General features: G+C 42.1%; 1 long non-coding RNA gene across 2 annotated transcripts in view; it reads left to right on the top strand.

Annotated features, from left to right (window-relative positions):
- LOC128692332 (uncharacterized) overlaps positions 1-17,840 on the top strand; it is a 297,304-nt gene that overhangs the window by 178,405 nt on the left and 101,059 nt on the right. The window contains exon 4 of one of the 2 annotated variants that reach the window (XR_008407577.2): positions 279-377. The exons of the other annotated variant lie outside the window; for it this stretch is intronic. This is a non-coding gene — a long non-coding RNA (uncharacterized lncRNA). Of the gene's footprint in view, positions 1-278; positions 378-17,840 lie in introns of those variants that run through there. 2 annotated transcript variants of the gene reach the window in all.

Genomic DNA, 17,840 nt, shown 5'->3' with positions numbered 1-17,840 from the left:
AATCTCGGGACCTCGGTTCGAGCTCCACGTTCACCTTTCTGTGTATTCATTGACAGTAGTTAATTACGACTCAAATTGAGATCAAATAATTAATATATATATATATATATATATATATATATATATATATATATATATATATATATATATATATATATATTTATTTATTTATGCAAATGTAAGTAAAAGTGTGTAAGTTTTTTTCTGCTGTCTTACTTGTTGGTGAGGCAGAAAGAGAAGACCAGCAGTCCTGCTAAAGTGGAAATCTCACATTGTAGGAAGAAGAGGGCGTCTGAAGGTGGTGTTGGTTGTGGGTGGATCTGGCAAGAACCAAACCAGATGTCACTGAATACAACCTCGACCAGATAACCTTGCCAGAGTGCAGGACTCGCAGGTATGTCGAGGTGCCAGGGGAATGCCATCTTGCACTCCTCAAAGCCATACATGGAACATTAGTCCTACTGTGATGGCTGGTCATAGATATTCGGTGGTCAGTTATGGATGAAGACAGGCCTCGATAATCCATTAGGCACAATAGCCGAAGTGCCCAGGGCTGACGAAGGAGCATAAACTATCGTAGTCATAGCATCAAAGTAGTCTGTGTTATTATGAGCCTACAAAATATTTCACTCCGGTTCTGATAACACCTGTGTAATACGTTGTAATTATTTATCTGTAGCTGTTACTTGTGGGCCCACGATTTTGAGAGGTTAGTAACACCAAAAACTTCAGAACATAAAACATAAAGAAGGAACACTGCAACAGGCCTACTGACCCATGCGGAGCAGGTCCATGTCCTCCCCCCCCCTGGATAGGCCCAATGACTCCCCCCCCTCCTCCGGATTAGCCCAATGATCCACCCAGTCTGGTCACCTCCACTCGAGGAAGGAGCACGGCACCAGACCCAGCAGCACAAGCTAGCCAGGTCCAACTCACCCACCCACACCCACTCGTGTATTTATCTAACCTATTTTTAAAACTACACAACGTTTTAGCCTCAATAACTGTACTCGGGAGTTTGTTCCACTCATCCACAATATTACCAAACCAGTGCTTTCCTATATCCTTCCTAAATCTGAATTTTTCCAACTTGAAACCATTGCTGCGAGTCCTGACTTGGCTGGAAATTTTCAGCACGCTATTTACAGCCCCTTTATTTATTCCTGTTTTCCATTTATACACCTCGATCATATCCCCCCTAATTCTACGCCTTTCGAGAGAGTGCAGATTCAGGGCCCTCAGTCTGTCCTCATTGGGAAGATTTCTGATACATGGGATCATCTTTGTCATCCTCCTTTGTACGTTTTCCAGAGCATTTATATCCATTCTGTAATACGGTGACCAGAACTGAGCAGCATAATCATAAATGAGGCCTAACCAAGGATATATAGAGTTGAAGAACAACCTGAGGACTTCTATTATTTATACTTCTAGATATGAAGCCAAGAATTCTGTTAGCTTTATTGCGAACACTAATGCACTGTTGTCTTGGTTTTAGATTACTGTTAACCAGAACTCCTAAATCCTTTTCGCAATCAGTAGTATTAAGATCTACATTATTTAGTTTATATGTGGCATGGTTATTTAAATGTCCAACATTTAGAACTTTGCGTTTGTCAATATTAAACTGCATCTGTCACTTCTCCGACCATTGCATCAGTCTGTTCAAATCCTGGAGTGCTCTAGTGTCCTCATTAGAATGATTGGACGGCCTATTTTGGTGTCATCAGCAAATTTGGTTATGTCGCTATTTATTCCCTCATCTATGTCGTTTATGTAAATTGTGAACAACAATGGGTCCAACACCGACCCCTGAGGAACACCGCTTGTGACGTGCCCCCATTCTGATTTCTCCCCATTTATACAAACTCTCTGCTGCCTATTTGTCAGCCATGCCTCTACCCAGGAAAAAATTTCTCCTCCTATTACGTGTACCTTAAGTTTCCTCAATAGCCTCTTGTGTGTAAGGGCTAGACTTTGTATTTTTTAAATTAAGGTTGAATTAATGTATAGATCAATATATGGAGTTGGGGGAATAAGATAATATATTCCATGAATCACAGCAAAATAGATCTTCTGTAAGATTTTCAACTTATAAGAATATTTTTCACTTTCTTATAAAAAATACAGTTTTTCTCTTGTTTTTTTTTATATGGTAATACCTCACTATCTAAATTAAATACCAAAACTTCATTAAAATCTGTGAGGTTTGACAATTTGCTTGTTTCTTATTAAACCAAAGCTAGGTACCCGGGTACCCAATTTTGGTTAAAAAAGAAACATAAGAACTAGAGAGCTTCTCTTAAATACAGTGTTATTAAAAACACACACACACACACACACACACACACACACACACACACACACACACACACACACACACACACACACACACACACACACACACACACACACACACACACACACACACACACACATATATATATATATATATATATATATATATATATATATATATATATATATATATATATATTATTTTTTATTTTTTTTTTTATTTTCAGGTATGTTCAACTGGACTCTCTAAATGAGATGGGTGTCCATGGAGCGTAGCAAAGGTGAGTGCTTATGGTAGTTGTGGTGGTGCTGCTGGTATCAGTGGAGGATCTTGATGTTAGCGGTGCTGCTGGTGTATTGGGGGATCCTGATGTTAGTGGTGCCGTTCGTGTTGGTGAATGATCAAGGTGTTAGTGGTGCTGCAGGTGTTGGTGGGGTATCCTGATGTTAGTGGTGCTGTTGGAGAATCCTAATGCTGCTCCTGTTGGTGGGGGATCCTGATGTTAGTGTTGCTACTGGTGTTGGTGGAGGATCTTGGTATTAATGGTGCTGCTGGTCTTGGTGGAGGGGGGGTTCCTGATGTCAGTACTTCTGCTGGTGTTAGTTCTTTAAAAATGCAAACCATCCTTAACGCACCTGTTGTATATGACGATCCTTGCAGTGAACATAACCAGTCATACATTAGAAAAAATGGTACAGATCTAACCACAAAAGTACCTAAACATAAAATGTCTTTCAGATATTTACCTGGACCTGGAGAGAGTTTCGGGGGTCAACGCCCCCGCGGCCCGGTCTGTGACCAGGCCGTAAGAAATTCAAGAAATTTCTCACCATGTTAAGAACCGTAACCATAATACTAACTGAAAGACTGTTGCTCTAATAATAGTAATTGTCTGTGTGTTTGTGGAAATTAACCAGAAAGACTGACTTCGGCTTGCATCTGAGGCCCTCATCAGGAAAGCACAGATGTGGAGAAGGCGGTGATTTTTCAGTCACAGGTGGACTCCGCCTGTCACTTATTAGAAAGAGAAAGTCAGGTTTACTTAAGGTAAGCTTGGGGTATTAATTTACTCTGGGCATACTCACTGCGTCCAGTATACTCGGCGAATGTTAATGTTTGAATTGTTATTTGTTAGCTGATTCGATTATCTTCTTTCATAATGATTCTTTTGGGAGGAAATGATATAATTCTACCAGTGAATATGGTGATCCAACACCAGCAACATTAGAATTCTCCAGTAATATAGTGATCAGTATTCCTCAGGTGTTTCAACAAAGCGAGGCTGTCCTGCCCACATCTGACCGATTTTTCGGGTTCCACAATCTTGGATTCACTGTTTCTTGAGATCTGACTAAAGTAAACCTTTTGAGAGTTTTCTGTTTTATTGTTGTTAAGCTCCGTAAATATTTTGTAATCCATTACTCTCTCTTTCAGTACCAGTCTAGTTGCGAACTTTGGATCTTTTTAAGTTTGATCGGGTGGGGGTAGGGGGGGGGAAGCTGTTTTAGGACCACGTAAACACCAGCCAAACTTTTGTTGTACATCATGATCGAAATAAATTTTTAATGTTCATATCAATAACTCGGTTCACTTTATTCCTGTTGCACCTTTTTTACTGTAGATGATTTACACACAGTTGAGTTACTTAGCTGTTTTAATTTTTAAGGTTATAATAATGACCGATTTCCACTGTACCAAAGCTAGGCTTTAATAATAAGATATTACAAGAACCCCAATGGAAATAAGTCACTTCGTCTGACCTTTTTGGATTATCTTAGATAATTTACACACATGTTACTACGTATGATGATTGTAATCATCTAAATTTTTGTAACTGCATTTATGTGTACCTGTACATAAATAAATTTACTTAAGATAAGCAGTTCTTAGACCATGTAATTTACATACGCCTTCGAAATTATAGAGTTGATAGGTGCTTGGTGCAGTGGTTACTCCCAAAGCTTTCCGTATGTTGTCTACAGCATTCCAACTCTTAAGTTGTGTTTAGTGTCTAATCTTCAAACTTCCTCTTAATATTTTGCACTAAATGGGATTGAATTCAAGTTCTTACATTCCTGTGTACTGGCCTAATTGTGGTTGCAGGGGTCGATTCACTGTACTCACCTAATTGTGGTTGCAGGGGTCGATTCACTGTACTCACCTAATTGTGGTTGCAGGGGTCGATTCACTGTACTCACCTAATTGTGGTTGCAGGGGTCGAGACTCAGCTCCTGGCCCCGCCTAACTGTGTGTGTGTGTGTGTGTGTGTGTGTGTGTGTGTGTGTGTGTGTGTGTGTGTGTGTGTGTGTGTGTAGGGCGTGGTAAACATTCCCCAGCAAGGCCAGAGCAGGTGTGAGTTGCTGGACAGGGTGAGAGGGTCGAGAGAAGGGGTGAGGTGGGTTAAGGTGGGACGGAGAGCACTTGTTTAAGGGTCATTGCCCACGAGGTCACTTTAGTGATCCTGATGCTTGAAGTTGTGTCCTTGTGTTATCAAAATAACTTTTCCCTTATCTCTTGTAACAATTTGGCAAGACAATCAAAATCAAGTATCTCCACTGGTCAACCTCAAGTACTCCTGGCAAGTTCTATATGGATTTCTGGAAAACGGTTTGCAACAAATTTCTGGATTTACTTTAGGTTAGGTCATTCTTAATTTGATTGTCGTCTATCGAAAAAAATTATCAATTGTAAACGCACCACAATAAATAAATGTAATATAAAGGCGATAAAAATTTCTGACGAGCGAAAAAAAAAAATGGGGAGCCATCGAGAACAGAAAGAGCTGTCATATATAATCACATTTAAACAGTCATCCATCTGTCTTAGCAACAGTTGTATCTTTTTTGAGAGAGAGAGAGGATGGGGTGAAATCACAAACTGGGGTGAATGCTACAGTACTGTCTTTGAAAAAGGCATAGGTAGATATTGAAGGTCATGGAGAAAAGGCTTCCAAGAATTGTTCCTTGTCTTCAAGGATAAATTTCTCAACCCCAACAAAAATTCCTCGGCTCCAACATAAATTCTTGAGTCGCAACAAAAATTCTATCAAAATCACTAAATGCTTTCAGAGTTCTCGCCTGACTGGTGGCGGTGCTACCGAGGTCATGCTAAAGACGAATTGATATCCACGATAAAGATGATTTATCTGACCCAGCAGGCGCAGGTTATGTTACTACCTGATGAGTTATGCCACAGGAGACCAAGAAGCCATGACCAGCTGCAAGCTGCACAGCTTGCCCAAGCTGACGTAGCTTCAACGGTGAAGCGTTGATGCGGGTGTTGGACTGCTGATACCCTAAGCTGCGGGTCATGTGACTAAGACCCGCGTCAGGAAACACTTGTCCTGTTTCCTGACGAACCTTACCTAACCTAACCTACCTTATGCTTGTTTGGATCAAACCATATTGCTTCCCATTCACCAGAAGCTGCATGACCTCTACGGGTTTAATACTCCTCTATGAATAGTATAACACTGAGGTGACATATGTGCAGCAGTTGGGTATCTTTAGTGTTGAAACGTTTCGCCTACACAGTAGGCTTCTTCAGTCACATACAAAGCCTACTGTGTAGGCGAAACGTTTCAACAGTAAACATACGCAACTATTGCATGTCTTAACCATCAACTTGTCGGTATTTTATACCAATTTCAACACAAATATAGCACTAATTTCAGAATCCAAGTTAAACTATAGCAAGAACCTGTCGGTTAAATGTACCAGGGAACGGGTGGGATTTGAACCCATGGCGAGCGAGTCCTAACACTCACAGGCCACTGATTTGTTCCGTGGTTTGTTTGCAGTCATGTTATTACGATTTCTTGAGTTCACCTGATCATTTGATTTTCCTGACGAATAAATTAACAACGGCAGTTAAAACGAAACAGTTACAAATGCATGATTAATCCACAAAGTTAAAACTACTTTTTTGATCACCCTGCCTGTGTGTAGAAGAGAGAAATTATATAATTATAATAAGACAGATATTGTCCACTTCTGGCAAGACAGCTATTGAATGAATGACGGTTAGTGTGTTCCCTTTTATTTCGAGTCACCGTATCTCTGTGGGAGACGGCCCGTGTGTTGAAAAGAAAATCATTTATAAAAAGACAGATATTGGAGAGTGGACGGGCGGGTCGATGGCGTACCTACTTTAAAAAGGCCACTTGTTCGAACGCATGAAGAAACACAAGACGAACGTGTCGAGTGAAGACCGAACAGACAAACGGAAGATCAGAAGGACGAACAAAAGAACGCACTTCCGGGCGAACAAGTGGACAGAAGGAAGGACGAACAAACAATAGGCAGGGTGAATGAAGAAGCAGACTGATGAATGAATAAGCAATTGGGCGAGAGACCGAACTAACGAATGGGTGAACGACCAGACGAAGGAAAGTACTAAGACCGAGCGAAGGAGCGCAAGGACCTCCCAACCAAGAAACAAAAATTGAAATTTCTGCTGAAACAAATTAATAAAATAAAAATATTGTCTTCTCAGTATTGAGTGTACGAGACATGGATATGTTAGGTGGATGTTTGTGGTGGGTATGTTAGGTGGATGTTTCTGGTGGGTATGTTAGGTGGATGTTTGTGGTGGGTATGTTAGGTGGATGTTTGTGGTGGATATGTTAGGTGGATGTTTGTGGTGGGTATGTTAGGTGGATGTTTGTGGTGGGTATGTTAGGTGGGTGTTTGTGGTGGGTATGTTAGGTGGATGTTTGTGGTGGGTATGTTAGGTGGATGTTTGTGGTGGATATGTTAGGTGGATGTTTGTGGTGGGTATGTTAGGTGGATGTTTGTGGTGGGTATGTTAGGTGGATGTTTGTGGTGGGTATGTTAGGTGGATGTTTGTGGTGGATATGTTAGGTGGATGTTTGTGGTGGATATGTTAGGTGGATGTTTGTGGTGGGTATGTTAGGTGGATGTTTGTGGTGGGTATGTTAGGTGGATGTTTGTGGTGGGTATGTTAGGTGGATGTTTGTGGTGGATATGTTAGGTGGATGTTTGTGGTGGGTATGTTAGGTGGATGTTTGTGGTGGGTATGTTAGGTGGATGTTTGTGGTGGGTATGTTAGGTGGATGTTTGTGGTGGGTATGTTAGGTGGATGTTTGTGGTGGATATGTTAGGTGGATGTTTGTGGTGGGTATGTTAGGTGGATGTTTGTGGTGGGTATGTTAGGTGGATGTTTGTGGTGGGTATGTTAGGTGAATGTTTGTGGTGGGTATGTTAGGTGGATGTTTGTGGTGGATATGTTAGGTGGATGTTTGTGGTGGGTATGTTAGGTGGATGTTTGTGGTGGGTATGTTAGGTGGATGTTTGTGGTGGGTATGTTAGGTGGATGTTTGTGGTGGATATGTTAGGTGGATGTTTGTGGTGGGTATGTTAGGTGGATGTTTGTGGTGGGTATGTTAGGTGGATGTTTGTGGTGGGTATGTTAGGTGGATGTTTGTGGTGGGTATGTTAGGTGGATGTTTGTGGTGGATATGTTAGGTGGATGCTTGTGGTGGGTATGTTAGGTGGATGTTTGTGGTGGGTATGTTAGGTGGATGTTTGTGGTGGGTATGTTAGGTGGATGTTCGTGGTGGGTATGTTAGGTGGATGTTTGTGGTGGGTATGTTAGGTGGATGTTTGTGGTGGGTATGTTAGGTGGATGTTTGTGGTGGGTATGTTAGGTGGATGTTTGTGGTGGGTATGTTAGGTGGATGTTTGTGGTGGATATGTTAGGTGGATGTTTGTGGTGGATATGTTAGGTGGATGTTTGTGGTGGATATGTTAGGTGGATGTTTGTGGTGGATATGTTAGGTGGATGTTTGTGGTGGATATGTTAGGTGGATGTTTGTGGTGGATGTTTGTGGTGGATGTTAGGTGGATGTTTGTGGTGGATGTTAGGTGGATGTTTGTGGTGGATATGTTAGGTGGATGTTTGTGGTGGATATGTTAGGTGGATGTTTGTGGTGGATATGTTAGGTGGATGTTTGTGGTGGGTATGTTAGGTGGATGTTTGTGGTGGATATGTTAGGTGGATGTTTGTGGTGGTTATGTTAGGTGGATGTTTGTGGTGGATATGTTAGGTGGATGTTTGTGGTGGTTATGTTAGGTGGATGTTTGTGGTGGTTATGTTAGGTGGATGTTTGTGGTGGTTATGTTAGGTGGATGTTTGTGGTGGTTATGTTAGGTGGATGTTTGTGGTGGATATGTTAAGTGGATGTTTGTGGTGGTTATGTTAGGTGGATGTTTGTGGTGGATATGTTAGGTGGATGTTTGTGGTGGTTATGTTAGGTGGATGTTTGTGGTGGGTATGTTAGGTGGATGTTTGTGGTGGATATGTTAGGTGGATGTTTGTGGTGGATATGTTAGGTGGATGTTTGTGGTGGATATGTTAGGTGGATGTTTGTGGTGGATATGTTAGGTGGATGTTTGTGGTGGTTATGTTAGGTGGATGTTTGTGGTGGATATGTTAGGTGGATGTTTGTGGTGGATATGTTAGGTGGATGTTTGTGGTGGATATGTTAGGTGGATGTTTGTGGTGGATATGTTAGGTGGATGTTTGTGGTGGATATGTTAGGTGGATGTTTGTGGTGGATATGTTAGGTGGATGTTTGTGGTGGATATGTTAGGTGGATGTTTGTGGTGGATATGTTAGGTGGATGTTTGTGGTGGGTATGTTAGGTGGATGTTTGTGGTGGATATGTTAGGTGGATGTTTGTGGTGGATATGTTAGGTGGATGTTTGTGGTGGGTATGTTAGGTGGATGTTTGTGGTGGTTATGTTAGGTGGATGTTTGTGGTGGATATGTTAGGTGGATGTTTGTGGTGGATATGTTAGGTGGATGTTTGTGGTGGATATGTTAGGTGGATGTGTTAGGTGGATGTTTGTGGTGGTTATGTTAGGTGGATGTTTGTGGTGGATATGTTAGGTGGATGTGTTAGGTGGATGTTTTAGGTGGATGTTTGTGGTGGATGTTTTAGGTGGATGTTTGTGGTGGATGTTTGTGGTGGATGTGTTAGGTGGATGTCTGTGGTGGATGCGTTAGGTGGATGTTTGTGGTAGATGTGTTGGATGGATGTTTGTGGTAGATGTGTTAGGTGGATGTGTTAGGTGGATGTTTGTGGTGGATGTGTTAGGTGGATGTTTGTGGTGGATGTTTGTGGTAGATGTGTTAGGTGGATGTTTGTGGTGGATGTTTGTGGTAGATGTGTTAGGTGGATGTTTGTGGTGGATGTGTTAGGTGGATGTTTGTGGTAGATGTGTTAGGTGGATGTTTGTGGTGGATGTGTTAGGTGGATGTGTTAGGTGGATGTTTGTGGTGGATGTGTTAGGTGGATGTTTGTGGTGGATGTGTTAGGTGGATGTTTGTGGTGAATGTTAGGTGGATGTTTGTGGTGGATGTGTTAGGTGGATGTTTGTGGTGGATGTTTGTGGTAGATGTGTTAGGTGGATGTTTGTGGTGGATGTTTGTGGTAGATGTGTTAGGTGGATGTTTGTGGTGGATGTGTTAGGTGGATGTTTGTGGTAGATGTGTTAGGTGGATGTTTGTGGTGGATGTGTTAGGTGGATGTTTGTGGTGGATGTGTTAGGTGGATGTTTGTGGTGGATGTGTTAGGTGGATGTTTGTGGTAGATGTGTTAGGTGGATGTTTGTGGTGGATGTTTGTGGTGGATGTGTTAGGTGGATGTTTGTGGTAGATGTGTTAGGTGGATGTTTGTGGTGGATGTGTTAGGTGGATGTTTGTGGTAGATGTGTTAGGTGGATGTTTGTGGTAGATGTGTTAGGTGGATGTTTGTGGTGGATGTGTTAGGTGGATGTTTGTGGTGGATGTGTTAGGTGGATGTTTGTGGTGGATGTGTTAGGTGGATGTTTGTGGTGGATTGATTAATTAAGATTAATTAAGAGAATCACATGTTTATGGTTCCACCGCCAGGATTACTTCCATTCTTCCTTACCTTTCCGTTTCTTCTCCCTAGCTCTCCTCTCCTCTCCCCATATTCCTTCCCTGTGTGTTGTGGGGAGCATTAACAGCATTGATTACGATGAACTCTACACTCACCACAACCCAGCACTCTCCACCACAACCCAACACCCTCCACTACAGCACAACACCCTTCGCCCTAACACACCCTCTACCAAACCCTGCAACACGTACATCAACACATAATGAGTGCCTGGGGGCCGCCTCCACGCATGGCAAGGTGATAATTATTGCACCTTAATGACCCTTAATGACCCTTCACATTACACCTAGCAAATCAACCTGAGGTGATAGTAAGTGTACCCTTCATAACATGTGGAAGTTAGTTCATTGTTTTGGTTCTCTCTCTCTCTCTCTCTCTCTCTCTCTCTCTCATATTTACACAAGGGTTTTTACAGGGTTATATTAATAGTTCTTACCTGTATTTACAAGGTAAGAGATGAAGTGATGTTCTAGAGAATTGTGTAGTTGCTGTTTGCTGCCCGTATTATTGTGTAAAAGTTGTCTTTTTGTTGTCCACGAAGGGGAGCTAACTTCGGTACCTTAATAACTGTTATGCCTTGTGCATAACGGTAAGACCATCCACATCCCTCCAGTGCTGAAGGCTCTGCTGAAATGACAGATCTATCCAGGCCGGGTCCAGGCAAGAGATAAGTCGTCTTGCTATGTTCTCTATGCTGTCGAAGTCATCGATGAGACTTGGAACAGTGCCTCACACAGAATCTTGCAGCCTTTACTGTTGAGCAGGTACGAGATTCGCCTTGGAGCTTTTATCGTCTTGGCTGCCATGCTTGCAAGATTTACTAAGTGGTGGTTCTTCATGGATTTTTTGGGAATCAAATTTCACCCCTAGGATATCCACCTCATCCCCGGGTTCCAGCATTTTCCCATTCAGTGTTAATACTGCTCCAGCATTACCATCATGATGCCTAGTGACCATCGTGGTTTGTGTTTTCTCAGACGCCTGCCATCGTTGTCTCCAGACTGATATAGCTGTAAGTTGGTGATTGATGTAACTGAGAGCAGCTGGTATTTCCTCTTTTAAATGAGTAAATGTCAGTGTACAGTTGTCTTTATAGCCATGGGATTCTGGGACGAGTTGAAGAATGTCAATGAAGTAGATCTTTCATAACAATGGACCAAGCACACGTCCCTCTGGAACACTGGCACCGATTGAGTGTATTGTCGATTCGGTCCCATTGTAAATTACTCTTGAAGGCAATCTAAGGAGGCATAATACATAGCCAGAGGCTCCTAGTGCTTGCCGTTTTGCCAAGAGTCCCTGGTGCCATACTCGGTCTAAAGCACCAGCAATGTCCAGTGCTACTACACAACTGATCTCGAATTCATCCAGTGACAGGTGTTACATACGTGTATGTGAGAGGTTTAGCAGTAGGTCAACAGCAGAGTGACTTTTTCTGCAGCCATATTGACTGTCACAAAGAAGCGAGTGACAGTCGAAAACCTCCTTTACCTGTCATGAGATTGTCTTAAGAATCTTGTCAGTGATTGACAGGAGTGACGCTGGTTTGTAGCTGCTGATTTCGCTCTGTTCTTTCCATGAACAGGGACTACATTTGCCTATTTCCACAGTGAAGGCCATTTACAGTGATGAGTTTCTCTCTCTCTCTCTCATGTATGTGTAGGGAGAAGTGTCAAGGGAATTGGATGAATTTCTGAGTATGCGCTTCTGGTGAGAGGGAGAATACACGAGTTTGGGTCAAGGGTGTGTTTGAGGCTGAGGACTAGGGAACGAGGAGTGGGAACTGAGGGCTAGGGGACGAGGAGTGGGAGCTGAGGGCTATTGGAAGAATTTGGGAAGGGGATGAAGGAAACAACAGAGATTGGTAAAAAAAAATATATAATCTTTTTCTGTTCATTACAGTGTCCTTTGTGTTCGTACCAGAAAACGAACAAGCAGTTTCTTTCTGCAGTATACTGAGTATAGTTTACATATAATAAAATATTGTTAAGTACAAAAGAAAGCCACTACCATGCTATGCATTTCAGGCAGAAAAGTGAACTTTAAAGGATCTTAAGTCCACTGTACGATCTTCACTTCTTCCCCCCCCCCCATTTTTGTTGTCGGTGTCCTCGATCAGTGCGCTTCTCCCCATAGCACGTTGATTCATACACCTGGACAACACACGATAGTCCTTAATGTAGATAGAAGTAGATGGCTCTTCTCAGCAGATAATCTTCGTATGGACTTCCAAGTCCTCTGTTATGTCTTTCCCATGTTGATCCTTCAACTAGAACACAGCCTGGTCTTCCTTCCCTGCCTTCACATTAATTCCTCGCGAGTGTCTGACAGTATAGATACAAAATATTTTTTCCCATATACTGTGATAATATGGAACAACTCACAGTAAAACTTGTAATTGCAAATATATATATATATATATATATATATATATATATATATATATATATATATATATATATATATATATATATATACCAGTGAAAAAGGCAATAAAACCTGAGCGATTTCATGTGCTTACACACACACACACACATGCAGAACAACCATTGTGAAAAAATAGTGAAATTTTAAGCGATTTCGTGATTTCTCACATTATCACAGTTCCTTGATAATGTGAGAAATCACCAAAACATTTGGAATTTCTCAATTTTTTCACAGTGGTAATTCTGCATATTGTGATATCAACTGTTTACTGTGATCTTATTGCATTACACACACATCTATGCATGTGGTAGCATGCAATTGTTCCCTTACATGCGTGTACACATATTATGTTTGCAGTTTATGCGTGCGCATGCTTCTCGACTGTCAGGAAGTCTTGACTTATGCTTGGAGAAGCATATACTGTACTTTTCTCAAGATTGATTTACTGAACAAATCGACTTAAGGCTAAGGGACTGATTATCTCATTTTCCTCATCTTTTACCGTTATACTCTGTATTGGACTGAAGAAGCCACTCGCTGGCGAAATGTTTCCTCAATAAAGATTCCCAAATGTTGCACGAGTCTCATTTTTCAACTTGTCGGTGTTGTAAATCACTACATCAGAACACCTGTTCTTCCCTCTTAAAGAAGCAAGCCTAGGCGGAATTCACTGTGGAACACCACTGTGTACAAGTGGTCACAAGTGGAACACCAGTGTACAAGTGGTCACAAGTGACAAGTCAAAATACAAATTTGAGATGAAAATTTAGGCGTTTCATATATTTGAATGAAAAGCAGACCCAGTTGGTCACTCAGTCGACTAGGGTCATTTGAGTTAAAATAAATAACATGAATTGATGACTTGACAATGGTCCAGAACTGACCGAAACGTCGTCATAAGTTTCTTCTAAGTGCAAGTTATTTGTCACTTGTACTAACCACTGTATCATGACTTATTCTTCAGCATGAATTGTCGCCAAGATTGTGAGAGAAAGCAAAACTCTCCATGGAAGGACCTTTAAGACATCAGTCACGGTCCAACACAAGGTAAGCTGCTTCTGTATAGAGGCAGTGATAGGTCATAGTTGTGTAGCGTAAGAGAGGACTCCAGCATCGTACTTTAAGGTGCGGGAAAAGGGTGAGCCGTATAGCATTACATTGCATTAATTTCTGCTCGACCTCAACTACAAAAATAAAATATCGGTTATTGTAGGTTAGTTTAACTAAACAAACGTAAATTGACGTATATTAGCGTACAGTAACGTCCAGTAACGCAATAATGTATACGGTGTTGTTTAAAATAGATGATGGACTGCAGAGAGAGAGAAGCATCTAGGCTGGTGCTCTTTAACAACCTTGGATACACCGACAGTGTGCTGCTACCCTATTTTATAAGATAGATAAATAGTGGAAATGAAAGCTAGCTGTGGTTTCCTGTCTTATTCTGCCACACAGGAAGGATTTCGCACACCTGGTATTGAAGTTTATCAGCCTTAGCAGAGAAACGTCAGTAAGACAGATGATACCGTCATGCATTACAGTATGGATTCAGTAGCTGCCGGAGTTTCAAACGTTTGCTTCCTGAGGGAGGTTGAGTTATTATCACTGGAGACTTGTTGGTAGTTTGAAGATGTCCAGGAAGATGTGCGCAGGTTGGTAGTTCGAAGATACCAAGGAAAGAATAAAAAGGTGTGCAAGTTGGTATTTTGAAGGCAGGCAGAGGTGTTCAGGTTGGTAGTGTGAAGGTGTCAATGATGGGAGTAAGAGACGTATGTCGGTTGGTAATTGGAGGAGGTGAGGGTGTGGAGGAGGCAACGACTAGCATCAGTCGACCTTGTGACCGGAGGCGCTTGATTCCTTTATATTCATCCTAGGTGCACGACCTCTGATAGTGTGCGTGTGAATCGTATGTTTAAAATAATGGACTAGATAGATTTCTGTCTGTAGCATCATAAATGTGTATAACTTCAGTCTTTGTTGAACCTGGAGTTCAGGATGTAAATATCTTTGATTCTTCGATCTATTCCTGCCAGAAGCTTTTGGTTTTTTAAAAGGCGCAGGAAAACCTCGCTAGGAGCGATTTTTTTTTTAATTATTGGAGGGGTCAGTATTTGGGGCTCCAGATCAAGAGACACTTGTCCTGTTTCCTGACAAACAAAATACCACCACCATCATCCAGTCCCACACCGCCAACATCATGATCTACCGCTGATATGATAATTATCATCATCCACTACTGTCATGAACATTATCCAACACTACCATAAACATCATTATCCCCCATCACTGTATCAAACATTCTGGTTGTATCTTCAAGAAAATCGCCATCAACAAACATTCTGGTTGTATCTCAAAAATTACTATCAATAAACATTCGTTTCTCCGACTGATTCGCTTTAAAAACATGTCCACCAGTCACTCGTAGTGCATTACCTTGTAATAGAGTATGTAATGTACCTAGAGATTAATTATATAGTATTCAGAATTTAATGATAGAGGCCAAATTAATAAAATGAACTGAGGTAAAATGAAAGTTGCTGTATTATGGAATACTAGAAGGCTGATAGTTAATTCTCTAGAGAGAGAGAGAGAGAGAGAGAATGAATGGACAAAAGAAGTACATACTTGATTCTTGAATATATTGTACCAGTGGTGGTATAAGGTCAAATCCACAGTGTTGGTCTTGCAAACATTGATAACCTCATTCCTGCGTCGCTGCGTCATAACTTGCGTCACAGAATGTCGACGTCGCACCAAACCATGTGGGTCGCTGCGTCACAACTTTGCGTCGCTTCAATTCTTTCTGGTCTCTCCAGAACCGCGTCCATTGCTATCATTGCTATATTAAGAACGTAGGAATGGAGGAACACTGCAGCAGGCCTACTTTCCCAGACTAGGCAGGTGCTTCTCTAAACCAACTACTCCCACCCACCCACTTGTCCAGCCTCTTCCCAAAGCTTTCCAAGAATTAGCTGCAATATCTCAGGTACTAATCAAACCCTGTAGGGATCGTACAGCTCATTGGGAATACAAGATTAATGAAGATTTATCTGAAGAGATGTAGTTAACTCCGGTTCTCTAGATCCAGAGCCCTTCAGCAGCATCGATGGACCAGCATCAGTGGACCGGCATCGATGGACCAGCATCAATGGACCGGCATCGATGGACCAGCATCAATGGACCGGCATCGATGGACCAGCATAAGTGGATCAGCGACGCTGGACCAGCATCAGTGGATCACCGTCGATGGACCAGCATCAGTGGATCAGCATCGATGAACCAGCATCAGTGGATCAGTATCGATGGACCAGCATCTGGACCGGAATCGATGGACCAGCATCGGTGGACCGGCATCAATGGACCGGCCGTCAAGGGTATGCCAGCCCTGGCCTTGGCTGACTGACCCACAAACGCGCGCGTGTGTGTTTTCCTGACCCAGAGCTTACGCCCCTGCCTTGATGCTGAAAGGCTCTTGATCCGAAGATAAGGAAATGCCTTACCCTTGTATCAGACATATTTACCTTGGACGAAAATCGATCAAAATACCGTGGCAGGAACAATTCACAACTAACCCACAATACCGTCTTCCTCTCTCTCTACATGCATACACTATATATATATATATATATATATATATATATATATATATATATATATATATATATATATATATATATATATATATATATATATATAAACAACATTGGATGCATCCGCAGTGTGCTGCTATTGCTCTATTCTGTGTAATAGCTACACAGTGGGAACAAAAGCTGGTTATGTTTCCCTGTCACATTCCATCACACAGGATGGGTTTCCCTGTCACATTCCATCACACAGGATGGGTTTCCCTGTCACATTCCATCACACAGGATGGGTTTCCCTGTCACATTCCATCACACAGGATGGGTTACATACAAAATGTTGAAATAGGTCAGCCTGAGCTGGAAGACTTCAGTCTTTCAGCTCAGGCTGAACTATTGAAGAGTTCAGTGGTAGGTGAATGAGAATATCGCCAGGTTGTGGGTGTTTGTTAGTTGTTGGGGTGTGGGGAGTGGTGGTGATGGTGCTGGAGGTGAGTGGTGCTGGAGGTGAGTGGTGATGGTGGTGCTGGAGGTGAGTGGTGATGGTGGTGGTTGTTATTTTTGAGGGTGGTGATGCATGAGACATAGGGTTGCTGCTGTGTAAACATCATCACCTCACTCGTCAACACTAGCACTCACCACCACCACTCACCACTCACCACCCACCACTCATCACCACATCTACTGACTTTCCACATTCCCAAGGAGCCGCTTGAGCGCGTCTGACCTTAGTTATGTTTATTCTCTGAAAATTAAGTTCTGGGGTCAAGGAAGAGGCTAGTGGTGACGTGGTAAAGGTGGGAACTACAGGTAAGGGATAGTAAAGGGGGGAAACTATAGTAAGGGGTAATAAAGGGGTGGAAGGACAGGTATTGGAAAATAAATAGAAGGTAAGAACAAGAATAGGGAAGATACGAGTTTGGAAAGAATACTTGTGAAGAATGGATGAGGAAAGGAGGGCCAGAAGATGAGAGAAGAATGACAGGATGGTGAGAGTAAAGACAAGATAAGTACTCGCCTCAGCGAGGTAAGTACTCGCTTTAAGGAAGTAAGTATTCGTCACAATGAGAGGAGTACTCACCTAGCTGGATAGTGCCGAGAGGCAGAGTGCTTCATACCCAGAAAAGGGGAAATAACAAAGAGAGTCCTTTGTTCAACCCGAGATGCAGAAAAGCAAATAAAATGTTAAGAGCATGGAAACACTGTAGAACGTGAAGGACAGATGAAAACAGAGAAGTGAGCAGATTAGCCAAAAATTAGTATGCAAGGTGAAGAGAAAGGCTGAGTAAGAATTTAAGAGTGACATAGTAGCAAAGGTCAGGTCTGGACCATAACTGTTTCACAGCTATATCAGTAAAAGACCAGGTGATTCGACTAGAGGAGGAGGAGAGCTCACAGAAAATGATTTGAGGTCTTCTCAGTGAAAATAAGAACAATATAAGGAAGCCTAGGGGAAAGAGAGTACACCGATAGGTACTAGCTACCATACACACATGACAAGAGGTACAATAAAAGAAACTTGGAGCAGTATACATCAAAGTGGGACTTGACAAAGTGTCACCATGGATTCTGCGAGAGGACACAG

This window comes from Cherax quadricarinatus, chromosome 53 (assembly GCF_038502225.1).
Source record: "Cherax quadricarinatus isolate ZL_2023a chromosome 53, ASM3850222v1, whole genome shotgun sequence".
Taxonomy (NCBI): domain Eukaryota; kingdom Metazoa; phylum Arthropoda; class Malacostraca; order Decapoda; family Parastacidae; genus Cherax; species Cherax quadricarinatus.
This window is presented reverse-complemented; position numbering and strand designations above follow the sequence as displayed.